Source organism: Pinus tabuliformis, chromosome 5_1, assembly GCF_031772625.1.
Source record: "Pinus tabuliformis cultivar Carrire ecotype Pingquan chromosome 5_1, CPIR1, whole genome shotgun sequence".
In the NCBI taxonomy this organism is placed as follows: domain Eukaryota; kingdom Viridiplantae; phylum Streptophyta; class Pinopsida; order Pinales; family Pinaceae; genus Pinus; species Pinus tabuliformis.
This window is the reverse complement of record NC_142305.1, coordinates 777,559,332-777,587,128: the sequence shown is the minus strand read 5'-3', so window position 1 is coordinate 777,587,128 and position 27,797 is coordinate 777,559,332. Positions and strand designations below refer to the sequence as shown.

General features: G+C 34.6%; 1 pseudogene; it reads right to left on the bottom strand.

Annotated features, from left to right (window-relative positions):
- The window catches only part of LOC149167256 (uncharacterized), a 62,714-nt pseudogene that overhangs the window by 22,066 nt on the left and 12,851 nt on the right, over nucleotides 1–27,797 (bottom strand).

Here is a 27,797-nt window from a genome sequence, read left to right as displayed (position 1 = left end):
GAAATGAAGGAAGAGGTCATGAGATATGAAACCATAGTAAAGGAAATCAACATTCGAAAGACCAAGAAGATTTGACTATGAAATCTCCCAGAAAGATATGAAGACTCTGATGGAAGTCTGAAAAATATAGAGACCCTTGACAATGGATATCTTTGGGAGATATGTCAACATGTATGTAGGAAGTTGATGCACACTAGAACATTTCAAGATGAAATACCATCACAAAGGTAATTTTGATTTAAGTGTTCATTTCTTATTTTTAAACAAATATCTAGATGGGTTTATCTAGGTCCGCCAAGGGAAGCAGCATGACAAGAATCAAGGGAAGATGAAGACTATAATTGATCACTTTCTGATAAAAGGAATAATGACATGACTGACCCATGATGAAAGTGATGGATGGTCTATTCCCTATGAAGAATCCAGAAAATATGAAGACTCCTCGACAAATAAATTCATGACATTGAAGGAAGGATCTCTTCAAGAAAATGGTTGACGTGCTGTTGTAGGTCCCTAATTAAGAGCGAGCCTGAAAACAAGTTTCTCACTTGGAAGAAACCTGGAAATTCTTGAGCCAAGAGGGAGATTAGGAATGGATATGTTCTCCCTAATTTAGAAGGGGGAGAGAGACATCATTTTGGTCTTCACCTGGGAATATGGAATGGAGGATTAGGTAAACATCTGACATTTAATTCTCTTTGAGGATGAGATAGGGCATCCAAGATAAGAGTAGTCATAGTGGACTGATATTCTTTGAGGAATGACTACCCAAGATAACAATAGTACAAAGAAGTTCATACTCTGTGAACACCTGGGTGGAGTATGTACATTGAGAGACAATGATTATGGTGTCTATAAAGAATTGGTCTCATGTGCTTTGATCATGCGGATAGAGTTGTTAGTTAAGACCTTATTATGTGACAATGTTGGTTCAATATGATGCTAGACAGATGGGTTACCAATCCGATTCTTCTTATGAGAAATTTTTTAGATTGAGAATGACCAAGTGACATTATGAATACCTCCCTAGTTAAGAGGGGTTTTTGTAAACTGTAACTAGGTTCGGTCTTTATAATGACATGTAATTATAATCTTTGTAAATGATGAAAAGAAGAGAATAAAATTATTTTGTGATGCTTGTTTCATGGGTTTCATGAGAAAGAGATTTTATGTAGTTGGCTCTCATTAAGAACCTTAGGATTTATCATTAGACTCAAAGAGTCAATTTCATGTATGAATAACCCTTCTTGGGATATGTCAAATGTATATGAATCTATAATAACCCTTCAATGACAAGCACAAAGTCTTCCTCTTCATGTCGGATTCAAGTCACAACAACTAACTCATGTAGACTTCTTATTATGGAGACACATATGTTCATAAACTCATCTCGGCTTATATATATGAAAAGAAAAATATAAATAGGCACCTCGGCCTATTTATCAAAAACAAAAAATTCAGACATCCTTCTCTGAGTTTTAGGGATAACTATGATGTGTGATCAATTCGAATTATCTTTGATTTTCATAACCATTTCATTGAAGGCTAGAATTTGGTGAAGACTATAGTTTAGTGTCAGGTAAGGTAATTTGGATCCCTTTGAGATTGAAGTCACAATGACAATGAAGAAGCATCAATTAGGATGTCAAGTTTGAATAGAAAAGGAAGGGAAAATGAGGAAGAAACAAAGGAGGAGTAGGGGTTGATCTTAGTAACAAAAGTTCAGATTTCTTTTTGAGTTTTGGATCGATACATTGCAGTGATAAGAAGATAAGTAAGTTCAAATCATAGTTACAACGACTCGTTAATGTGACAAGAAAGAACATCTCGATGGCGCCAAAAAGAGGCAGTGACTTCAGTTGAAAATTCAGTGTTACTGCTGAAAGAGAAAGTTTGGGTTCCTTGAAAAACATAGTGATTGCAGTTGGGAATCATCACATATGGTGTGAAATCTGAAGCATAAGGAAATGAGAAAGAATGAATGAAAATATGGAAGAGGACTTATGTCTTGGTCATGGAGAGGCTACTAGGTCAAGGATCTTGGTCTTGGTATTTGTCAATTGGAATCTCTATAAGAAGAATTTGTACAGGTTTTTCTCTCAAAGAGTGAGAGGTTTTGGCCTTGGATAATAGCCTACATTATATGTCTCTTGTCTATTTATTTTCATGCATTGGTTATTGTTTGATAAATAAGAACACTATAACAAAATAAGAAGAAGATCCTAATCTAAAGAAGTAAAAAGCATTCACAAGTAGTTACTAATTGAAGAGAAATCACCTAATTCTAATGCCCTATATTTCTCAACATGGGGGATTCTTGGATGAAGTTGATCTTGATATTCATTTTGAAATCAAAGAGACACTTCCTGGCTATTATTATTTGATGGAGAAAACCCCTAATTCTCATGAAAATGAACATGGAAGGCAATAAATAATTGATGAACACGGTCTTGAGGAATGTGCCTCAAACTCTAATATGGCTAGTATTTATTTCCAAAGTGTTGAGAAAATGATCTTTGACATTGAATTTAACAGTCACAAGTCTCATTTTATGTATGTTAATGACTTCCTAATTTATGATATAATGGAAAAGGTGATATAGGAGTAGTGTATTACATTTAAACTAACATTATCTCACTCCCTTGATGATGAAGCCATTGAAACCATTACTTGAAATTTGAAAACAACAAATTCAAGTCATATATGGTGGATTTTGAAGGTTCTACCCTCTATTCAAATCATGATAAATATGACAAGAAAGTGTGCTCCGACAAGTATGTCTCCCTGTAAAATTTAGTGTATGATAATACAAGTTTGGCATTTGAAAACTACAAATACACCAATAACATTGATGAGAAACCTAGCTTTGCAAAAGAGAGTCTCTTCTCAATTGTAGAAGTACAATCCATGTTTCATAAATGATGTTTTCACTGGCTGGCATGAGGAAAATATGTGCAATTATACCTCTAGTTCTAGTTTGAGAGATCAATTCAATGAAAATTCAGCTAACAAAAATCAAACCAACTTTGATTTTAAAATAAATTTGGAATTAATGTGGAGTTTACAAATTGATGAAGATACTTAGAAACCTATAACTAAATATGCCTTTAAAAATGACAATTAAAATCCAAGTCCTGTTAAACAAGATGAACTTCAAGAGGCAATAATGGAAATGCATGACAAAGCTAATCCTCAAAACACAAGCTTGGTTGATTTCCAAATTATGTTGACTAAGATTAATCCAAAGTTTGTTTCAACATTTGAGTGTAGTAGATCTAACCTACAGATATATGAAAATAGAAAATATGCCCAAAAATAACAAGATCAAAATGTAGAAATGCTTCTCTTTATTAATCAAAACACTTGAGGTAGGGTAACACCATATAATCACTCCTTAAGGAAGGAGAACACTCCACAAGCCATATGCTTCCCAAGACAACAATCCTTGACATCCCTCAATGAAGAGTCTCTAGCCTCTATATAGGCTTCATACATAAAATACTATGGGTCTCTCAATACCATATGTCTAATACCATGAGCTTATCACATTATTTCCTAACTACTTGTGGTCCCTTACATTATGCGGGTTAACCACTTTATTAACTATTGCCCATTTATTTATTATCCTTAAATCTCATTATTTCCTTGGGTACCTCCCTCTATACCCCATATTATCCCCCGTAGGTATACTACATTCCACCCCCCTTAAACATGTTTTGTCCTCGAAGCATGACAAGAACACAAATAATAAGACCTACTCAAAGGAGTAGTCAATTGCTACCATGCATCTGCATCTAGCCATCCGAGAGAAAGGTGAACACTCAATCTAGTTGGTGCATCACTCGCTTGATATAGAAGCTGGTTCTGGAAGTTCCTCTATGTTAATGGTCGTACCTCTCTATCTATTGCCCAGGAATTGTGATTCTTATTGCTAATTTGTTGCCACCTTGATGGTTATTTTCTAGCTAGGTGCTGTGGGTGGACTCCTCATATGATGTGTGAGTACCTGTAGGATTTTCTACTTTGGACTCCTTGGAATCTACTTATTTACTGATTTAAATATCTTGCAATGTAATTTTCTTCTTTTGATACTAGAGCTTTAGGAATTTCTTCTACAAATTAATATTGGTAGTACCAATTGATTTTATCCAAGGGTATCCCAAAACAACATCCACATGATCCATATCTGAAATATAAAAATATGAATGCAACAATACTTATCCATAAAAATCTTCAAATATTTATAAATTTGAACATCCTCATTATCAGCCTGTGTGTTTTCAATGTGTTTTGCTAGAACTTGCAATTTGTTTTCCAAATTAACATTGATAAAATTATGCTTGCAATTAGGATTGATAAACACAGTGATATTCTCCTTCTGAATACATCCATGAACCTATAATAAGGAGATACCAATAGAAAATAACCCCTTATGTTTCTCATTATCTTGTTTTCTAGCATGAGACCAATTGTCGAGAAGGACTTTTTCAAATTCTTTGTAAATAAGGCTTACCAACTTCTGGCTATCAAGTGAGCCCCACCATTTAGCCGCCTCATTTTTCAAATAAATTCATGTTGCATCTTTCCAAAGTGTCATCCATGTTGAATTAAGATTTTTTAGGAATTCTTCAATAGTGGGTCCATTATCACATCCTATAAAAATCATCTCAGTAGAAGCGAGGAAGTAGAATGAGGGTTCTGAAAATTTTTACTACTTTATGCAGAAAAATTAAAATAGCCACAACTCTGTTAATATAGTTCAAAATCCTTATTATAGCCCATTTTTAGAAATGGAATGGTCATTTTTCATCTTCCCACATGATTGAAATTTTGATCTGGGATCTCTGGAACTTAGATTCCGGCTGCAACTATCCTGCCATCATGAAAATTCTGAAAAAAAATAAAATAAATAAATAAATAAATTTCTGATTTTTAATCAACGATATCTCGCTCATCCCGACTCCGATTCGATTATTTTTTTTTTGAAATTGGGAAATTTTCAAGAGGAGCATATATCTGCGTTATTTTTTCACAACAACTATAAAAATTCACAAGAGATTTGTCGTCCATGAATTTCCATCAAGAAAAAGTTTACAACACAACTAATTTTGAATCAACGATATCTCCCTCATCTGAACTCCGATTCGACTGTTGTTTTTTGAAATTGTGTATTTTTTTGCAGGGAATATATATCAGCTATTGTTTTTTGCAATTTTTTCACCAAGATTCTTAGATCTGATGTGCAAACTCATCATCCCAAATATCCCGCAAAAAAAGAAAAACAAAATGCTTGCCCTCTTCGCCCAAGAAAGTTCTCTGATACGACTTGTCGTAGAGCTGACCTACAAATATATGAAAATAAAAAATATGCCCATAAATAACAAGATCGAAATGTAGAAATACTTCTCTTTATTAATCAAAACCCTTCCAGTAGGGTAACATCGTAAAATCACTCCTTAAGAAAGGAGAACACTCCACAAGCCGTATGCTTGAAAATACAATAATCCTTGACATCCCTCAATGAAGAGTCTCTAGCCTCTATATAGGCTCCACACATACAATACCATGGGTAATAACCATGGGTCTCTCAATACCAAATATCTAATACTATGGGCTTATCACAATATTTCTTCACTACTTGTGGTCCCTTACATTATTCGGGTTAACTACTTTATTTATTAACTATGGACCATTTATTTATTATCCTTACATCTCATTATTGCCTTGGGTACCTCCCTCTATGTCGCATATTGTCCCCCTAAGTATACCACATTGAGGAACATGGACCTGGTCTCACATTGAACCAAATGAACATTCAGATCGAAAAATATGAATTGGATCAAAATTTTTACACTTCATGTATGATCAAATATCATGATGAATGGGTCTTTCTGTCCTCGAAAGGGAAAAGTCTTGTCACTCTGAAAACTTTTGCAGCATCATACCAAATTCGAAGGGTTCAGTGTTTGCAATGATAAAAAACACCCCTTTTGTACCCACATCAAATCTTCAACAATGGGAATAGAAATGGTATTAGGCATCCTTACCTAGAAGAAGAAAAAGAGGTGCCTTTACTCTTTTTCGGACTAGAAATGATAGAGGTAGTGGCCTATGAATACCCCGATGTCAATATATCAATATTTGTACGGTCTTCATGCACAAAGGAAGAAGGTATTTCATTTATAAAATATGGAGAATTTATGTTTGGATATATGTATGGAATAAGATTATGTGGCCATTATATGCTCTCTAGAGAGGCCCACATCCCCGACTAGGAGCCTATGTTAGCACTTAAATATGTACATGTAGTTTAAGTCACATGATTCAATAGGGTATGAATCAATAATATAATTTAATTGTTGTAGTGTTTCCCCTTGATTCCATTTTTGTTTGTGCTTTCCCTAGTTGGTTTGAACATGATCAAACAATTGTGCAAAACGTAGGAACACGGGGGATGTGAGGAAAGATAGCTTTCAATTGAATGTGACTTTTCCGACGAAAGACCATGATTAAGGAGAATTTATCCAAGAAGTACAGGATCTAGCACATAAGCGAAAATGTTTGTCCTTAACAGATACCAACAACACTAGTAAGAGATAATAGGAGGCCACCAAATCCATATATATATATATATATAGATATATATAATACCACCCAAAAAGTATGCAAAAAGTATAAAGAAACAAGCATATTGAATACATACCTCTTGTTCCATCCATGAATGCCTTGAAAAAATGTAGTGGAGTTTTCTTCAATCCATCTTGGTTCACAGTTTCACCTTAACTCTTGCAACGACACCGTCCTAACAACCACAATGGTCAGGTTTGAATCTAGTCCCGCACTATTGTCAACGTGGGCATCCTCGTATTAGTGTGCGCTTGCATATGGATATGGGTATGGTCTGAGGTCGAGATCGATTGTAAGAGTCATGGGTTCAATGCATGTCCCCCTCCTCCTGTCATCCCCTTCCCTGCCGATGTCCCCCCGCCCGCATTGGCGAAGGTAATTTCATCCACCAAATGGATAGGAAAACATTTTGGGCTATGGAAATACGAAATAGAGAGTACTGTAAAATAAGCAAGGTAGAGATATGGCCCACTTGCAATGATTTTCTCATAAACACAAGCTCTCAAACCTAAGCATGTAAGAAAAATAATATTAGAGTGATAATATCTAAAAAATTTAGTCATAAGAGAAATAATACTATCAATTTCACCAAATGTTGCAAAGGAAACATCATAAGGCATAAATCTGAGAAGCATTGTGACATATAAAGAATCATTGAAGACGAAAATTAGTAAACAAAATGTCTTTTAAAAGTAGAACATAAAGATAAAACACTTACATTATGCCAAATTGACATATTTTCCAACATATATTGCCACTTAAAATTCAAAGATGGTCTTTGAAGTTCCAATAGCAAATATTTCATATATTTTGAAAAAACATAGGTAGTAGATGACATCAGATAAGTTAAATAAAATAATATTAATTCATGAAGAATATGATGGCTATCTTTCGAAATCTTAATTTGCATCCCAACCTCACAAATTTTAGATATCATCACATAATAGATGAAAATGATCCAAACACTAGCTCCCAATTATTTATAAGTTTTGGTGGAAAATCTACAACCTCGAAAATATCAACATTCATCATTTTCACAAAGTGCCAACATATCGCACTTCATTGACTAGAAAGTCACAATCAATCACAATGAAAAACCCATATGCCCTAGGCTAGAAGAACCAAACCAATATTGTAGAATAAATATCATGACATTTATCCGTAGTGTTTTTTTAATCAAGAGTTTTTGATGTACCTAAATAGCAATCAGATAAAATTGGATTGCAAGATGGATGTTTCCTTTCTCCTAGATAAGGAATAAAGAAGAATGGATAGAGCAGAATGCACATTCTCATGGTGGAAGCACATCTGGATTAGAACCTTTCAAATGTTCATTATTTGAATGCAGTTGGAAATCTTAAATAGAGCACCCACATAGGAAGTTCTTTAGATAAGGAATGGATCAAGTCCAAGCAAATGTGTCATGTGTAAAAGAGGTGAAGATAACATAGGCCAGTTACTGATATTATGTCCTTACTAAAGGAAAGTTTAGACTGAAATGGATTATTTGAAAAGGATAAAGGATTGTGGACAAGCAGGTTATGGTAAAGAGTTCTTTAAAAAGTGGTAGAAAAAATAGATCTCAAAGACCTCAAAGGCCTTACTCTAATAGTATTATGGGGAATCTAGAAATATAGAAATGTTGAAATCTTTGAAGACAGGTAGATAAATATTTTTCAATGCGCCTTCCAAGGTCATTCAATCTTCTCAAAATTCAAATATTTTTCATCAACACCTACACAGAAAAAGTTGATTCGTGCTCTTATGAACAAATCTGGAAGATGGGGATTACTTCGATGTATCTAGTCAAAGCACCCCGCAAAAAAGGGGATCCAGAGGTGTTCTCTATCTCAAATTCTCAATAACTCTCACTATATTAGATTTAGGTGAGGATCAAATAACTACACTGAGCCTATTACCCTAACAATACTCTTAAGACTAGGAATCCACAATGGTATTTAAAAAATACAAGTGCTTGGTGACTCATTGTTGTTAGAAAGTGTGCCCCAGATCATCTTCTACCAGGTTCGAGCATATGTGGCAGATGTGGGCACCTTCTATTACAACAACATTACACAAATCCATGAAAAATTAAATTCCAAACAACATAATGATCTATAGGTGAGAATGAAGCAATAAATAGGCAGTAAGGGCACATCACAAATTTTAGTATTCCAGCATTATGGGTACATGCATGCATGTATGCACCAACCATAAATAGAATAGGACAATTTTATCATTAGACTTCACGTTAAAGATAAAGTGTTAAAGTTAGATGAGGGGTTCTGTTTATTTTTCACAGTCTTTCTGAATAAAATTTTTATCCGTTAGATAGAGTGAATATCCAAACATCTATGAAATATATCTACTTTTATGAACCCAAGGTGTCACTTATAAGAGAGAGAGAGATTATGGATCTGTAATAGTGTTAGTTTCAATTCTTACACAAAATCCTTTCGAGCAAATTTTCTAGCAGATTTTTATTTAGCAGTATTGGAATAGCAGTACAGGGGCTTTTTACATTGATCTATTTGTTCCAATGTATGTATTCCAATATTTTTATAGATTATAGTGAGATTCAGATTGTAGCTTGGATTAGCCTTTAAATTTAGACAGTGTTAGTTTCCATTAGAAGAATAATTTGTTTACAATGTGTTAAACAAATTCATAATGGTATCAAAGAGGTTTGATAAAACCTTCTAAAAATCCTTGAAAAGATAGTAGGACTACTACCTATGAAACAGGAACCATTTACATGGCACTCCAAGATCAATGAGTAACTTTCAAATTTGGGTTTCACTTAGACAGATGCAGATTCTAATTTTTACTATTTGGTTTATCATTCTAATCTACTTGTTTTAGTCCTATATGTAGAAAATCTTACACTCACATGAAGTTCAAAGAGATTCACAAAATGGTACAGGGAAAAATTGGAAAGAGAATTTGGCATGAAAGACATTGGCTTGATGCACTACTTGTTGGCTCTAGGGGTGTAGCAAAGTGCAGGTGAAGTATTCCTTGGACCTAATAAGTATGTAATTGAAATTCTGAGAAGATTTCAAACGATGGAATACAAACCTATGGCTTCTCCTATAGTATGCAATTGAAATTTTGAAGAGATTTCAAATGATGTACCGCAAACCCATGGCTACTCCCCTATGGTAGTAAATCCATTGTACTTTGTTGATTCTAATTTAGATTAGATGAACATCTATGTACAAGGAATTGATAGGTTTCCTCCTGTACTTATTCAACACAAGGCCTAACATTTTTTTGGAGCCAACACTTTCAGCACATGGCGCAACCTAGGCAAGTTCATCGGGTTGCTGCAAAACACAAGCTCTAATATTGAAAGGGGGAAGTGAATTTTGCATTGAGATATGTTGGTGATGCAAAGGTGGCGTTGCAAGTTTTTCAAAATTCTGATTGAGCAGATAGTGTTGGTGACACAAATAGCACTTCAAGGTGCTCTTTAAGTTTAAGTTTAGCTATAGTTTCCTGGTTCAGTAGTTAACAAAGTACAAACTTATGCAGTACTCAGTTCAATAGAAGTAGAATATATGGCTTTCAGTTCTTCTAGTTGTGAAACCAACTGGTTTTGGAAAGTTATTAACATAGCTGACAAATCAAACTTTGGATACTTCTGTAACAATCAAAGTTGTATCAAACTCTCTAAAAATCAAGTTTTTCATGATCAATCCAGACACCCTGAGATTGGATAGTATTTTATTAAAGAAAAGAGTTCATAAAGGAGTTGTGGTTCTACTGCACATTCCGACAGATTGGTACGTACCTGGTATTTTGACTAAACCTTTGGCCAAAGGGAAGTTAAAGATGACTTGGATTGGTGGGGAACACTTTTCTTGATAAGAGGGATTGTTAAATAGTCTTCCTCTGGTCATCTTCTACTGGGTTGAAGCACAAATGGAAAATATGGGCACCTTCTGTTATAACAACATTACATAAAATATACAATGGTAAATTTCATACAACATAATGATAAATATATGAGGATGTAGAATAAAACGGCATTGTGGGAAAATTTCTAATTTTAGCATTCCATAAGTGAGTGTGCATTTATAAATCAGCTATAGATAGAATAGCATGAGTTTATCCTTACTCTTCATTTTAGAGATATGGCAATAAAGTTATACGAGGAAATTTTGTTATATTTTTAATAGTCTTTGTAAATTCCTTTTTGTATCCATTAAATAAAGTGCAGATCCTTCTTGCATCACAATCTCTTGTATGGAGATCCGAAGATCGAAGAAATAGATCTATTTTTGTAAACCTAGATACCCACTAAGATCTATAAGGGAAAAGGTTAGGGTACATATACATATCGATATTAGAGAATTTTAGTTTTATTTATGCTACAGAAAATTATGCACATCAAATTTTCTAGCATATTTTCATTCAATGATAATGGAATAACATTAATTGGGGTTCTCGACAGTGATCTACATGTTCTGTGTATGTTTTCTAACTGTTTTCGTTTATAGGCTCAAACAAGATTTAGATTACAGTTTCGATTAGCCTTTAAATTTAGTCTGTGGTAGTTTCATGTGGGAGAAGAATATTTTTACCAAGTGTTCCTAAATTTCATCAATTGTTAGTAATTAACTAGATGAGTGGAAGTAGCAGAAGATGAAATCAAACATTCTGTCCTTTTTTATTTCAAAGTGCTTTGAACACTTCTTCAAAGAATTAAATGGTCAAGTAGACACCTTAAGGAAGGAAGGACTACAACTGGTTGAGGGTTCAAGGTTATGGAGGGAAATCAAGGATTGTCATATCTTACATAAACGTATTTCTCCATCCTCGAATGGGGACTTTTATGACAGTCAATTTTCTAAAGATGATCCGAGTGCCTCAAAAGACGATTTCTGAATTTTAGAGAAGATACAAGACCCTTCAATCCATATCAATTGTTTCTGCAGGCTTAGCAAAGAATGTATATTTTCGTTTGGATATTTCTCGAAGCTTAAAGAATTTATAGAATGTATTCTTCATACTTAGATGAAATAAAAAAATTTTAAAATGAGGAAAAGAGTATCAATATCAATCGATATGTAAGACAGTAAATGCACCAAAAAAATACAGATTGAAGAAATATACTAGTAGCAGAAGATGAAATCAAACACTCTGTCTGTTTTTATTTCAGAGTGCTTTGAACATGTCTACAAAGAATTAAAGGGCAAAGCAAACACCTTGAGGAAGGAAGGACTATAGTTGGTTGAGGATTCAAGGTTATGGAGGTAAATCAAGGACTGTCATATCTTACAGGAACATATTTCTCCATCCTCAAATGGAGACTCATATGACAGTTAGTTTTCTGAAGATGATCCAAGTGCCTCAAGAGAAGATTTCTGAATTTTAGAGAAGATACAGGACCCTTCAATCCATATCAATTCTTTTTGCAGGCTTAGAAAAGAATGCATATTTTCATTCTAATATTTCTTGAAGCTTCAAGAATTTATAGAATGTATTCTTTATACTTGGATGAAATAAAAATTTTAAAAAATTGAGGAAAAATATGTCAATATCAATCGATATGTAAGTGAATAAATGCACCAAAAAAACATAGATTGAAACAATATACCTGTTGTGAGTCTGTGAGAGAAAATATAACCATCACATCTTTTGGAAAATGTTATTTTGAATCAAGAGCATCATCTTTACAAATCAAAAATCAAAAACCCCTGTGGAGAAAAAATAGGACCCTGCAAAATCTGAGATCGCAAGGGTTCCGAGACTATGTAGCTTCAAATTTCCCTCCCTTGAATCCCTCCACCTCATGAAGATCACTTTGAACTCAAAAATCCTGATTTCTTGCATTTTGAGCCCATGAAACATCTTCACATACTCAGGAATGTATACTAAGTCCTAGATAATGGCCATATCGTTGAGCTTTAAAAACTTTACCACTTGTTGGAGCATCTTCGCTTGCTCGGCTACCGCGACAGAGCTCGTGTGCCCGAATTCTTTGCCCACTGTGTGGAGAACAACGACGGCGACCACCTTGTTGAAGTAATCATCCATAAATGGAAAATTTTGAGCATCCCTGCTTCTGCAGGTAACATATTCTTGGACTCCATCAATGGCAATTTTTCTCAGAGTGGATGACATGGATTTTTTCCTGTCAAGCCACAGATCCATTCCCACTACCCACTCATTGCTTCCTTCCTTCTTAAAATGTATTGCCACACCATTGAGAAGGATCTCGTGCCCTCATCTGATGTCCAAAGATATTTTAATATCGAACCAATCACCTACCATGCATACTATTCTCTACAACATTTTCCAGTGAAGGATAACATCAGAATACTAGATATTTTCCATTGTGACCAAGAAACAAATCTCTTTTCATATATTACAAGAACATATTTATCCATCCTTGAATGGGGACTCATATGAAAATCGGTTTTCTGAAAATGATCTTAGTGCCTCAAAAGAATATTATAAATTTTAGAGAAGATACAGGACCCTTCAATCCATATTAATGCTTTCTGCAGGCTTAGCAAAGAATGTATATTTTCATTCTGATATTTCTTGAAGCTTCAAGCATTTATAGAATGTATTATTTATACTTGGATGAAATAAAAAATTAAAAAAATTCTGGAAAAATATATCAATATCAATCGATATGTAAGCCAATAATGTTGAGATTGCAACAAGATGATGGAGCTTAGTGAAAAGAGTCACCTTCACTAAGTGGGTCCGCATGCAAATTATGGCACAAGTTCTATTTTTGATCACAGTGTGAGTGATCACAATGTGGGTGACCAAAGTGTGGGTGATCAAAGTCTATTTTTAGACTGGCTGTCAAAAATAGAAAAGTCAAATATTATTGTCTCATAATAATATTTGGACTATAAACTTGATCTTATTCTCTTGGAGCACTTCAGTTTGAGCTACAGATGTGGCCCATGCAGGTGTCAGAAGGAAGTATGGTTTTCTTATGAGTCATTTGAGTTGTTCCATGCATGACTTCAGTTAGAACTCAATTAGTTGAGTTTGGTGGAGTTGATTGTGGAGTTGATGGAGTTGTGTTTAGTTTGACTTGGTTAAACTAGTTGTTGTTAGTCTAACTGCAGATAGACTAATGATGAGTTGTTAAACTAAGTATTAACTCATAATACAACTATAGAATACATCAGTTAACTTAGTTGTATGTCAGTGCATGTTCAGTTCAGCAGGGACAGGTGTTAGAGAATCAGATTGCTATCAGTTGTAACTATAGTTGTGCATCAGATCTTCCACAATCAAAGGATTGAGTATGCCAATGAGTTTGCTCATGTATTTTCCTAGTTTGTAGCGTCTGCTCACATCTTACACATTGTGAGTGACTCTTTGGAGGTGAAATACGAGTTTGGTACACCATTCTCATTCATTCTTGAGCAGGTATTGAGCAGTGGAGGCAGGCAAGCAGTGGAATAGATTTGGAGATCAGATCTTAGCTGTATTATGTGTAACAGGTGGAGCTGGTACTGGATTGCTTGTGATAAGCATTGTACATTGTAATGTTACATGGTCTCAATCATTAATATACATATAGTGTGGGGTTTTTAGCGAGATGCTTTCCCTGGGTTACATACTGTGTTAATGTGTGAATGCTCTTGATGTTTTATTGTTATTGATGTTGCTATATTGATGATCAACGTAGAGGAGCTTATGTATTGTTTATGTATTCCGCAATAGTACATGATCATGATAATCTCCATATGTGTTAAATTATTCAAAATTTCTACAAATAAATCCACCAAAAAAACAAAGCTTGAAAAAATATGCCTGCTGTGAGTTTGTGAAAGCAAATATAAGAAGCACCTCTTATGGAAAATGTTATTTTTCACTAAGAGCATCATCTTGACAGTTCAAAAACCCCTGTGGAGAAAAAATAGGACCCTACAAAATCCAAGATCGCAAGGGTTCCATGACTATGTAGCTTCAAATTTCCCTCTTGGTGCTGCAACAACATATATCACTTTTCTCCCTCGAATCCCTTGACCTCATGACGATCACTCTGAACTCAGAAATCCTGATTTCTTGCATTTTGAGCTCACGAAGCCTCTGGACATACTCGATAATGTATACTATGTCCCAGATAATGGCTATCCTGTTGGGCTTTAAAACCCTTACCACTTATTGGAGTGTCTTGGTGTGATAGAGATCTTGTTTCCATTTCATTTCCCATTGTGTGGAGAAAAACGACAGAGACCACCACGTCAAAGTAATTGTCCATAAATGGAAGATTGTGAGCATCCCTGCTTCTACAAGTAACATATTCTTGGACTCCTTCACTGGCATATATTCTCAAAGTGGATGACATCGATTTTTTCCCATCAAGCCAAAGATCCATTCCCACTACCCACCTTCTGTTGTCTTCCTTCTTCAACTGTATTGCCACAGCATTGAGGTCAACTGCATTGCCACAACATTGAGTAGAATCTTGTGCCCACATCTGATGTCTAGAGTGGTTTTCACATTGAACCAATCGCCTACCATGCGTACTATTCTATGTGACATTTTCTAGTGAAGGATGACATCAGAATACCAGATATTTTTTGTTGTGACCAATAAACAAACCTTTGTGAGAGCCATCAAAGGACCTAGAAAACCTATCAAACCTACCTGATTTAGTTAGGTAGTTAAAGGCAGTGGATCGAATGGCTTGAAATATTTCAATTGTCTAACATTTGATCCAATATTTAGTTAGGTAGTTAAAGGCGGTGGATCAAATGGCCTGAAATATTTCAATTGTCTAACATTTGATCCAACGGTGCAAATAGCCACATAGTGGAAGCTAGGGGAGTTGTTTTCAAAGGGAAAGGCCTTATGGAATAATTAGAGCACTATGATATTTAAAAAATTTAGTGACAATGATGCCATATTTTGATATAAAATAAACTCTGAAAATTGCAATTCTTAAAATCTCTTGTGTAGTTATCTAATGCCATTCAAGTAGAATATCACAATAATTTAGGTCAGTAATTATGTGATCATCTCTTTTATTTTTTTAAAGGAATGTTTTCTAGGCATGCACCCCATTAAGCATAAATCATATTAACATATACCTTTCAGGTAATATAAATCATCCTATGACTATCCTCAAAATAATTATCACCCATAGCCTTAGTGATGGCATAAGGTTCGTGTCAAAGTGGTATGAGGTTCTTATAGGAGTTTGTAAATTTCCCTTTATGCAAGTCCAACCATAACTTGTCACCAACCTTAAACTTATGTGAAACCCAATGGATTGTGTATCTACTTGTACTTGGCATTGGAAACTTTCTACAAAATATCATGAACTCATTGTTGAATTTTTCAGATACGTTCCTCAAAATTGGTTCCTTTACTTACCTCGTTCCAAGTATAGGAGGCATCTACATGTGTTATACCATGAATATAGCTACATCAATTTGTGCCAATTGTTGGGACCCAAGCACACCTAGAAAGGCTTATAGGCAATAGAAATATGAAGAGCTATGTCAAATTTATGTGGAAAACATGGAAGGCTTTCAACATGTGTATGTGGATGCTCACAATCGTATACTCTAAAGAAATCTATAATAATCTTGTAGACTACTACTTTTTATTTATCAATCTAGGGAAGGAAGGTAGTGGATTTGGTCAAAATTGATGTCCATCATGGACCAAAGGTTAAACCAAAAAATACTAAGGAACCTACTATCCCTATCAAGGAATATGGTCTTCGGAAACCCAAAATTAACCAAAATATGCTCGAAGAAGGACTTATGACTGGATTTTGTTGCGACAATCTTCTTAAAAGGTTCCAAAATTCCCATCCTAAGGAAGAAATAAAAAACAACAAAAACACATATGTTAACATGCTTGGTTGAGGGAAAACATGACATAAAATTTAGGGGCACTAACTCCCAAGGGTTATCTAGTGTAGGTAAAGTCCTACAATTGGTGTGGATGGCCATTTCTTTTGGTAGAATATAATTCTTCCATACTTGTAGGCTTCAAAAATAGACTGCATCTCATTGTCATAGGTTGGTGTTGATGCCTCAAAAATCACTGCATCAACATCGGGTAAAACCACCCGGTCCGAACCTTAAAGCAGCTCCTTTTCCATTTGGTGTGGTGGATCCAACTGGATGTAATGGGACCAGTTTCCCAGTGATATATGAGTGGATGGATGATTGGTTAGTAATATATAATGAGAATCATAAGTGCTCTATTCTAAAATGCAAAAATATGCAAAGATAACTAATCTATCATGGGAATTCTTTCTCTTAGTGTGATTCTTGATTGTTCTTATTGATAAGTAAACATGAAGATGACATACTCATAAATAAAAATATGCATTCATATGATAATTACTTTGTTCAATTAATTGAACAAAGTAATAATTAAAACATTATCGCACTAACCATAATATATCACTGACATATATATATATGAAAGATGACAATTCAGAAACATTCAATAGTGAAAGGTTAAAGAATTTTTGTAGAAACATATACACATCAATAATAGAAAAGTTGATAAATGCTTAATTCACATAGAAACATAAAGCAAAAACATGGATAGAAATACCGTATGCATTTGGATCTCCTCCGATGTGAATCACATTCAAATTCTATCTTCTACTTTGAGAATACTTTCATAGTAAGCAAAAGTGCATATCTCATAAATGCCTTCTTTGTCAAAATTCAAAATTAAGGTCCAGTGTTTTATAAAAATAAATATATTGGAAGCACAGTAGTGCAACTCCCAACTTAAGTCTTAATAAAAAAAATGAATACCCTTTCTAAGAACATGAAAGGGTATTTAAATACTACAAAAATAACAAACTATGAAAGAAATATGCTATGTGCTGGTATAACCAAAACATAAAAATATGGAGTTCATCTTGAAATAGCAGTGCTGCAGTTGGTTGAAGGGATTCATTGAATCAGCTTATCTTCTTGTGATCGAAGTTAACAAATTGCAAGCATTGGTTGGACCTCTGGTGGCTGACTCATATGAGAGTGTAACTGAGCTACAAATGTGGAATCAGCAAGTTCGAGGATCATGTGATTAACCATAACTATGAGACACTTCATCACCATTCACTAACTATGTGGTTTTACAAGGAAAAACCAAAACGTTTCCCATGTTAATCTATGAATGCCTCCAATCAGTTTTTCTCTATGCATTAGCTCCTGTTTCCACTGTTGTTCTAATGCTTTCACCTATAAGAGTTTGCCTTGAGAGCATTCTGTTATTAGATTACATAAATATAGACTGTTGTTGATTAATTTAATCAAATTATTTGTTGTTGATTTGCATCTGGATGTAGCTCTCTTAGCTTTCATTAACTGAGACACCCATTTGGAAAATAGAATTTCTTTATGTGATTCTTGTATCTTTAGCAAGTTGGCAACTTTTCCTTCATTTGAATCTTGCCAAGATAGGAACTTAGTTAAGCATTGATCTACCTTTTCTAACTCAAGTCTTGCATCTACTGATTTATCGATCACATCTACTAAGATATCTAAAGGAATAGCCAATGAGATATTATAACACAGAAGTTCCAACTACCGAGATAGAGCCTTAGTCATCTCCAGGGCTTCAGTTCTAAATTCTTCTATCTTGTGATATCCTTTGAATTGCTCTATTTGATCCTTCATTTGACTGATTTTCTCTTCTTTTGATTTATTCACTTGCTCGTTCAATATTTGTAGTTTGCTCAACGCTTGGGGTAACTCTTGCTGCTTAAGGATGGCCTGTTCATCAATTCTCTACTTTTCATTAACTAATTGTTCATTCAACTGCTCATTAAGCTATCTCTGTCCCGCTAACTTCTGTTCAAGCTGCTCTATTTTTTGTTGTTGCTCTACCGATTGTGCCTCTAGCTGAGTGATCACCTGACCTTTTTCTTTCAATAAATGATTAATCTCTAAAACCTTATCTATTGTTGCCACTGTATATGCTTCGGCATACTGAGAAAGTTTGGTTCAATCTTCGAAGAGATTTACTTCCTCCCTCCATACCACATTCATCATTTCCATTTGAGGACTCAAAAGAGGAGAGTGATCAATTTTCCTCTTTTTCCTCTGTCTTTTAACTACAGCCGTATGCTTAGGGTTGTAGAAGACATCTAGTGGTGGTATCTCTTCTACATGCAAAACAATTTCATTAGTGGGGTTTTCAGGGATGATCTCAATTTATTTATGGAACTTGGGTGGGCCGCTTGTTCCCGCAATCAGAACTATGTCGACTACTGTTTTCTATGTTGTAGACACCTCTGGTGTATTGAAACCTTGGGTGTTCTCTGTATTACTGATGATAGAATCGAATTGTTCCCATTCCTTGATCAACTTAGGGTCAACATTAATGTGTGTATCAAGGGGTTCACAAACTATTACCTACTTCTACTCCTATTCTGGTGTCTTTTTCTTCTTAAGAACCTTCTCCATTTCGGGAGCATTCTTAGTGATTTTCTGTTCACTGTGGCCTTGTGGTTGAACCGTTGAGGTTGTAGCTAACAAATATAAAGACAGGGTTTCCAATCTTTGGGCCCTCTGTCTATTGAATTTTTCTAATCCTCATGTTCCCAATTTAGTCTTAGCCAATCATTTGACATGGAAAAATAGTTCTACTGAAGAAAACAAGTCTTCAAAGCTATCCTCTTCATCATCAAATCTGGCAATTTTAGCCTGATAAGTAACATTATAGGCAACCCTTTTAGCGTCATACTGCCTTTTTGGAATAGTTCCAGATTTAACAACTTGATTTTCTTGGCCTCTTTCTCTACATGTTTATAATAATGCAGAGTAAAGGCACCACATTGAAGTGGAAATGTAGGCCACATGTGTTTCTTGGAATCCCTAATGGTCTTTGACATTCCTGCAATTGTTATCTGATATGCTAATTCTCGGCCCAATAGTTTATCGAGGATGTACAGAGGAAGAACATGAGGATCAGTGAGACTACCAAATAGCCTTATATAGGTGAATTTCTCTTCTCCAAACCAACTACCCACTGCTGTTAGGTCAATTGCTGCTTCCTCGGATATCCTTGGGGCAGGTTTATTGAATAAGGAGTAATGTATAGGAAGAATAAAAACATTACAAATTCTATACAAATGGTTCTTATAATGGGCCTCCCATAGCTCTTTATGATAGATGTGAATGGGATTGGGATCCTGGGGAGTCCATTTCCATCCGAGAATAGGGTATTCAGAATTAAAATAGATGGTGTCCATAATATAGGCACTGAAGTAAAAAGGAGGTATCACCCGAGAAACCACAGACCTCTTTCTTCTATATTCAAGTATCTCGGTGGCCATTTTGTCAGACAGAATGTTTGCCTAGTCCATAATATAGCCATGAACTGTAGCTTCCATTAAAGGAACCATATATATATAGAAGTTAGCAGAATTATGGACTCCGAAGAGTCTGCACATTAATGTGCCAGCATAGCAATAAGCAGAGGCTAATGAATCTACAGAGTACATACCCGATGTCTCATGCTTTTGTTTGCTTGGGAGGTGTCTCCATTGCTTGATGGGGTCTGATTCAATGTTGTTTCCCTTTGCAAAAGCTTCTAAGAATGCTTTATTATAATACTTCTCTGGCTTGGTAAATGATACATTTGTCTGAGATCCTTTGCTCTAAACGACCTGAACACTTTTCCTTCGGCTATTCTAAAAGTCCTATTTGTAGTTGCAATGCTTTCAACAATCCATCTCACCATGTCATTATATGGCAAAACCTTGGCATGCACTGCTATCTTGAGTAGGAATGAGTAGGCCAATTCTTTCAATGTATTTTCGGATTTCCTTGTAGAATCTGCAGTAGCTTCTTCTTTGAGTTCTTCAGGCTCTTCCATGTCTAGTAGATTATAGACACTCTCCCAGCTTGCTTTTCGTAAACCAAGGCAAGCCGTATCTGATATCAATCCTTTCTTATTCGGCTTTGGTTGGCTTGGTTCTTTAACTACGATAGGGGCCTTGGCTTTCTTCACATTCTTTCCCATATTTTCTGGATTCATAAGATTAGAGTAGCTTCACACAGACAATGGAAAACATAACAGAGAATTATTTGTGTTGAAAGCTAAAATGGAATGAAAATAGTTAAGGTAATTCGCATATGATAAACCCAATGTATTTAGGAATCACCACGGGTGAAATCCTCGAAGGATTCACCCTTAACTATGAAATTAATAACCATCATATCAGCCAATTTTAGTAAATAAATGTCATAATTACCCATCGCATCGGCCATATGCTTAATGATCCTTTCAAGCGTGTCTTTAGATTTCCCTGATTAGCGATCAACAATAAATCGCAAATTGCAATCGGGAGATTCAATGGGTCGAGCTTAGCACTTCATATTAATAGCTCTAATCGCGATAAAGGAAAATATAATAAGGCGGGATATGTTCAACGAATAGTTTGGTTTATTTCTTTTAAAATTTATATTCGGAACCAATACCTTTTAACAAGGTTTCCTTGAAATGAGCGCCTTTCTTTATAATATCTCAATCGAGGGATTTTAAGTCCTTCTCGCTATATGTTGTGTGATACCTCCAACTGTCGATTGTGATTACTTTATCAGATCGTAGGTTTTAATGAGGACCTTTTATGAGTGCATCCTTTTATTATTGCGATATGCGATCTTCGATTGCTTTATCGCATCGGAGAATTATTGATGATGACTTTTCAAAAGGATACTTCACATTTTATCAACAGTTTTTTTTAGATAGGAGTTCAATTGTATCAGGCCTTTTGATAAGGGCTTTCATGTGTTATATGGTTAATTCCATGCAAGCAATTTTATTGAATCACTAATTTACTAAGTTTATTAAAAAGGGACCCATTTCTAATTAAAGTCTTTCGTGTAAAAAATTAAGAAATGGGGGGTTGTTATATAGCACAATATTTGGCAATTCACTAGAAGAAACAATTATCTCTGAGAAAGTAATGCAATATTCTAACTTTCTTTATTTTGAAACCTTTTAGTAAAGAGACAATCTAAGGACAACTAGATAATCATGAACTCTTAATATAAAAAAAAGTTTCTGCAATCTCTTTCTCATCTTGAAAATAAAAACATTCTAATTTTATTTGAGCCTTGATTGGTTGATAAAGATAAAACAAGAAGATTTCTCCAACTTAGCTTATAGAATGACTCCATTTTCATAGGTAGAGCCACTACATTTATAGTCTCAACAGGGTTACCTTTTAACCATTCAATCATTCATTGTTCCATCCATTTCAGAGTATAATTTCTAAGAGTAAATCCAAAAAGATATGTTTCCACATATTTTCTTTATTGCATTTTCCATCTTTTTTATTTTTTATTTTAAAAGATAAAAAGCCATTGTCCTCATTTGGTGGCTAGGTATTAACAATGCCATTCACTGGTTGTAATTGAACTAAACAAGTTGGCTCGTGATGAGACCCTTTATCTTATAATTATAAGCCATTACCCTATTTTGATATGCAGTATTGGTAATGTCAGTTTAATTAGTTCCCTATGATCATGGTAAGCATGCTAATAATGAGACCCCTTCTCTTTTATATCAAACGTATTTTATAATTACACTCTGAAAAATCACAATCTTTGTGGATGAGGTGAATGATCTACTCCTTAAGAGAATATGGATGACAATGTAAGAGTTGAAGATGCTAAGTTTGGACAGGCCTTTGCTTTTTATAGATAACCTTGTTCGGGCTTTAACATCCTGGAATGATTTACACCATTCTCAAGATTTGAAAAGATCTTACAAAAATAAAAGAGTTTTTTAGAGTTTAATTGTATCCAATTCCCTAGTACTCCCTACTTTTCCTTTAAGGCTTTCATCTATCAAAAGTAAATATTAGTACTATTTTCTTTAAGAAACTTTCAAAATAGTAAAGGCCAATAGAAGGCTATTTCCAACCTTATTTTCTAGCAATCAAACAAAACTACAAATCCACACAAATTCACACAAAATGAATATTTAGAAATAAGAAGGGGTTACCTTCCTAAGTAAATAATTTATTCAAAATAAGCCCATTGACAGGAAGAGAAACTCTCTTTCCTGATAGATCTTGCAATATGAATGTTGATGGGCCTATCTTCTCGATGATTTGAAATGGTCCTAGCCACATTTTTTGAAATTTAGTGTGTTTACCTTTATCTTCGTGGGCTTTGTCCCATTTCAAAACAAGATCACCAATTTGTAAAAAAATTGGGCTGGTGGAAGTTGTATCAAAAGAGGACTTAATAACTTGTTGATGCTTTGCATGTGTTATTCTAGCTTTTTCCCTTTCTTCTTCTAATTTAAGGATTTGATTATATCTCAATTGAATAGCAGATGAGGGATTTTATTCAATAAACTGCACTAAGGCTAGTGATGGGAGTGCTAAGTTGGCTGGTATGACAGCTTCTTTTCCATACACTAAATTGAATGGAGAAGTGCCTATTGAGGCCTTCTGCGTTATGCGATCTGCCCATAGTGCAAATACTAAAGACTTATGCCAATTATTTTTCTTTTGATCAACAGTTCTCTTAATGATTTTGATAAGACTTTTATTGGTTGATTCTGCTAAGTCATTACCTTGAGGGTAGTAGTTTGTAGAGTATTTCATTTTAAACCCTCTTTTAATAGCAAATTCAAGTATGGTATTTCCAGAGAAATAAGATTCATTATCAAAAATGAGAGCATTAGGTATGCCAAACCTGGTAATGATAAACTGATCTATGAAGTTGATAATTACCTCAGAATTGGCTACCTTCAAAGGAATCGCTTCTACCCACTTTGTAAAGTAATCCATGGTTGCAAGGATATATCTGTGTTGTTTGGATGAATGTGGAATAATTTCTTCGATGATATCCAGTCCCCATTGTTCAAAAGGTTGTTTGATGTTGACTGGTTGCAAAGGAAAGGCTGCCTTCCTTCGTCTTCCACTAGTAGTCTGACACATTCTGCATTTCCTTACATATTCATGGGAATATTTAAACAACATGGGCCAATAATAACTAGCATGTATAATTTTGTAAGCTGTTGTATCACCTCCAAAATGTCCTCCTACTAGAACATCATGTAATTCCTGCAAGACATTTTGTGCCTTAGTTTTTTCAAGGCATATTGACGAAACCGAATCGTAATTCTTTCTAAATAACATATCATCAATAATCTTGAAGTTTTTAGCTTTCAGTTTTATTGCACGTTTATTTTTATAGGAAAGATTAGAAGGAGCATATTCATTTTTTAAATAAAATATCAAACCTACATTTTGAGATTCAGGATTGATGGTACTTATCTCATTGATCTCCTCAATATTGTTAGAACCTTAATGTTCCTGAATGTTAGAAGCTCCTACTAACAACTTGCAAAAACATTGGCTTTGACAATATTTGTTGGTTTAATGTCCAAATCATATTCTTGTAATGCCATGACCCTGTTTGCCCTCCTCTGTCCCAATTCCCTTTGGACTAGCAATTGTCTCACTACTGAAAAAGGGACTATTACTTTTGTACGAGTCTTTAAGAGGAAGGGCCTAAAGTGTTTAATGGATTTGAACACAGCGAAGGCTTGCTTTTCTACATCGGAGTAATTAAGCTCAGCACCTTGAAGATTTGAACTAAAAAATGATATGGGTGCTTCCATGTTTTGATCATTGATTTGTGTCAACATAGCTGCATAGGAAGTATCAGATGCCAAAGTGTATAAAATGAAATGATTTGAAAAATTGGGAGTGTTTAATGTAGGAGCATTTATGATTTTTTGTTTGATTGAATCAAAAAATTCCTTTTCTTTATTCCCCCATTTGAACATTGATTTTTTCTTGATCATGGTCTATAATGGTAAAACAATCTGTGAAAAATCTGGAACAAACCTTTTTACAAAATTTATTTGACCTAAAAATGATTGCATAAATTTTTTATTATGTGGAAATGGAATTTTAGAAATTTCCTTGATCCTATCTGGATCGATATAAATACCATCTTTTGAGACAATAAACCCCAAGAGTTTACCTTGGTCAAGAGCAAAAAATGATTTCTTAGGATTCAATGAAATCCCATACCTTTTATAGCATTCAAAGATTTGTTTCAAAACATGTAAATGGTTTGCTCTTTTCTTGGAGAACGCAGTAATGTCATCTAAATAGACAATAACTGACTTATTAATTAAACCTTTGAATGCTATATCCATTGCTCTCTGGAATGTAGCTCCAGCATTAATCAATCCGAAAGGAATTTTTTGATAGGCATATGTTCCCCACTTAGACCTGAACGTAGTCTTGAGTCTACCATTTGGATGCACTAATATTTGGTTATATCTAGAAAAGACATCTAAGAAATACATTAATTCAGAACCAGCTACTGAATGAAGATTTTGTTCCATTGTTGGTAGTGGGAAGTTATCCTTTTGACTAGATTTATTAAGATTTCTGAAATCAATGCAAATTCTAATATCACCATTCTTCTTCCTAACAGGCACTAAGTTAGAAACCCACTTTGAATGTCTAACACGAAAAATTATCTTAGCCTTCAAGAGTTTGTTTAGCTCTTCTTTAATCTGAATTTCAAGGTTCGGATGAATTTTCCTCAATTTCTGCTATACTGGCTTCTCTTCGGATATCATTGGAATTGTATGTTGTATGATAGAAGTATCATATGTTTTTAAGTCATCATAATTCCAAGCGAAAACATTTTTATATCTACTCAAAAGTCTTATAAAAGAAAGTCTTTCTTCTGATGTAATCCCTAATCCCAAATTGATATTTTGGGGTTTGGCCTTAGTGCCAAGATTTATTAATTCGAATCTCAAAGTAGAACTTTAAAGTTTTAAATTAGTAACTTGTATAAACTTATCCTTGATATCATATAGATCCTCAAGCTTGACTACTGATTTAGGTATAGAATTTTCCTCAAGTCTTTGCTTCATTTGAAGATCATGCTCACTCTCATCAATAATCTGGTCATCATAGGATTTATCAGAAGTTAAGAAATTTAAAATGTCGTCGTCATGATTGAATACCTGCCAGTTAGTGACATTGTCTGGAACCAATGGTCTAAAAATTAATTCTACTGAAAATCTATCAGGGTTGTAATCCTCGGATGGAAGGAGCTTAGAAGCAACATTGGCTAGTAAATCAGCTGCTGCATTCTGAGATCTAGGAATGGGAGAAATATTAAATGCTATAAAATGAGATATAAGGTCTTGAAAAAAGGACTGATAATGCTTAAGATGACCAAAAAGGCAATGTATAGTATTTCTTTCTTGTTTAATAACAATTTCAGAGTCACCGAATACGTTAAGATATTGCATTTTCAGGCCTATTGCTTTATAAATTCCTTGAATCAACGCCTCATATTTGGCAGTATTATTTGTACACTCAAATTCTAGTCTACAGGATAACATAGTTTTTCCTCCTTCAGTACTAACTAAAATACATCCTGCTCCTACACTGTCATTAGATTTTGACCCATCAAAATATAAGAACCAAAATACAGGTTTATCTACAGTTTTATTTACAATTTCCTCAACAATATTAACACACCTTGATGTATCCATATGAGAAAAATTTTCTATTTGAGATGTGAAACTATTGTGAGAAGCGTGATGATTGAGCATTAAAATTACCAAAGAATGATTCAGATGAGTAGTTGCCAAGGATGTTATTGTTTAATGCTATGGGATGGTTTTCTTGCTCAAATTCTGTTATAGTATGAGTCATATGTTTCTCCCGATCGATCTTGATCTGATTTGGCTTCCCTTTGTAGGGAAGCCACATATGAAACCAATTGGTAGAAATGTAACCATGGAGTTTCTCATACCAATCCCTACATAGGATTAAACAATAAAACTCAAAGATGTTAGCAATCAATATATCAATTCTCTGAACTACTGTTGGATTAGCTGATAACCTAATGGTAACTGAATTGATTTTCCCCAATACTTGGACCTTAGTTCTATCCAACTGAACAATATGCACTGCAGATTTTTGAGGCTCAATATTCAATTTTGAACAGACTGAAGTTGGAATTATATTTGATGAAGCCCATGAATCTATCAAGAAATTGTGCAAGTTTCTATTGTAGATTTCACGGGTCAAGAGGAAAGGAGGGGTATGAGAATTAGATCTATCTCCTATCAACACAGCATCAGTAACTTCTACTCTATCGAATGGCGTCTTACCTGTTCCATCAACTGCCTTGGATAGTACAACATTTTGAAGAGGAGAAGAAGGTACTGAATTTAATTCTTTGAGTAGCAATTTCTGTTGATGCTTGAGCTTGCTAAGCTCAAATATAGAGATATTTGCTCTAGTTTTCTTCACTTCAGTGATGTTGTAATCCATAGAGTCAGCAACTACTAATGTCTTAGATGATGAAGGTGGATTGGAAGATGATGGCTGATTTTGATTAGGTACTGTTGTAGACTTCTTTGTGAGAACCTTATCTTTGGTAGTAGGACCCATATTATTCTTCTTTTGAGTTGGTTGAACAGGTTTAGTGGCTCCTTTACTCATGGTACTTACTGGGAAAGCTTCTTGTTCATTTTTAGTAAATGAATTGGGCAAGATGAAGTCCCACATACCATGACATTCTACAACCTCTTCTTTCTCAGTTTCCTCAGATGATAAGATTGTATCTTCCTCTTCATCATTCTCTAGAACTTTGATGAAGATGGTGGGTAAGTGAAATTCTTTTGTAGATGAATTCTCAATAAACTGTGCTTTGAGCCTTGAAGTCGACAAGAAATGTTGGAACAATACAATTCCTTTCAATCGTCACTTCCACACAATCCACCCCTCCATAACCGTTGTGAATTACATCTTCGGGCCGAATACACCCTCGTATTATGAGGTATATTTCATTAAGGACACAGATTGAGAAGATCGATACATAGATCTGATTCTGCATTAGATATAGCATTAGGTGGTTTTTATTCAGGTCTTTTGAAGTTTCTAAATGGCTTCTCAGTGAAGGTCTCAGCTACTTGTTTTTAATTTCTACCATCTCATTTGACATAGTCTTTAAAACCTTTTGTAGACCTTCCATATCATATGGATCTTTAGCCATTTTCTTCTTTGAATCATCTTTAAAAGTAACTTTTTTGGACTTTCACTCTTCAAGGGCAGTTTTCTTCCTAAGGCAATGATACATTTTTCAACAGCGATTTCTTCTTTCATATTTTCTACTAAAGTGGGCTTTGCAGCA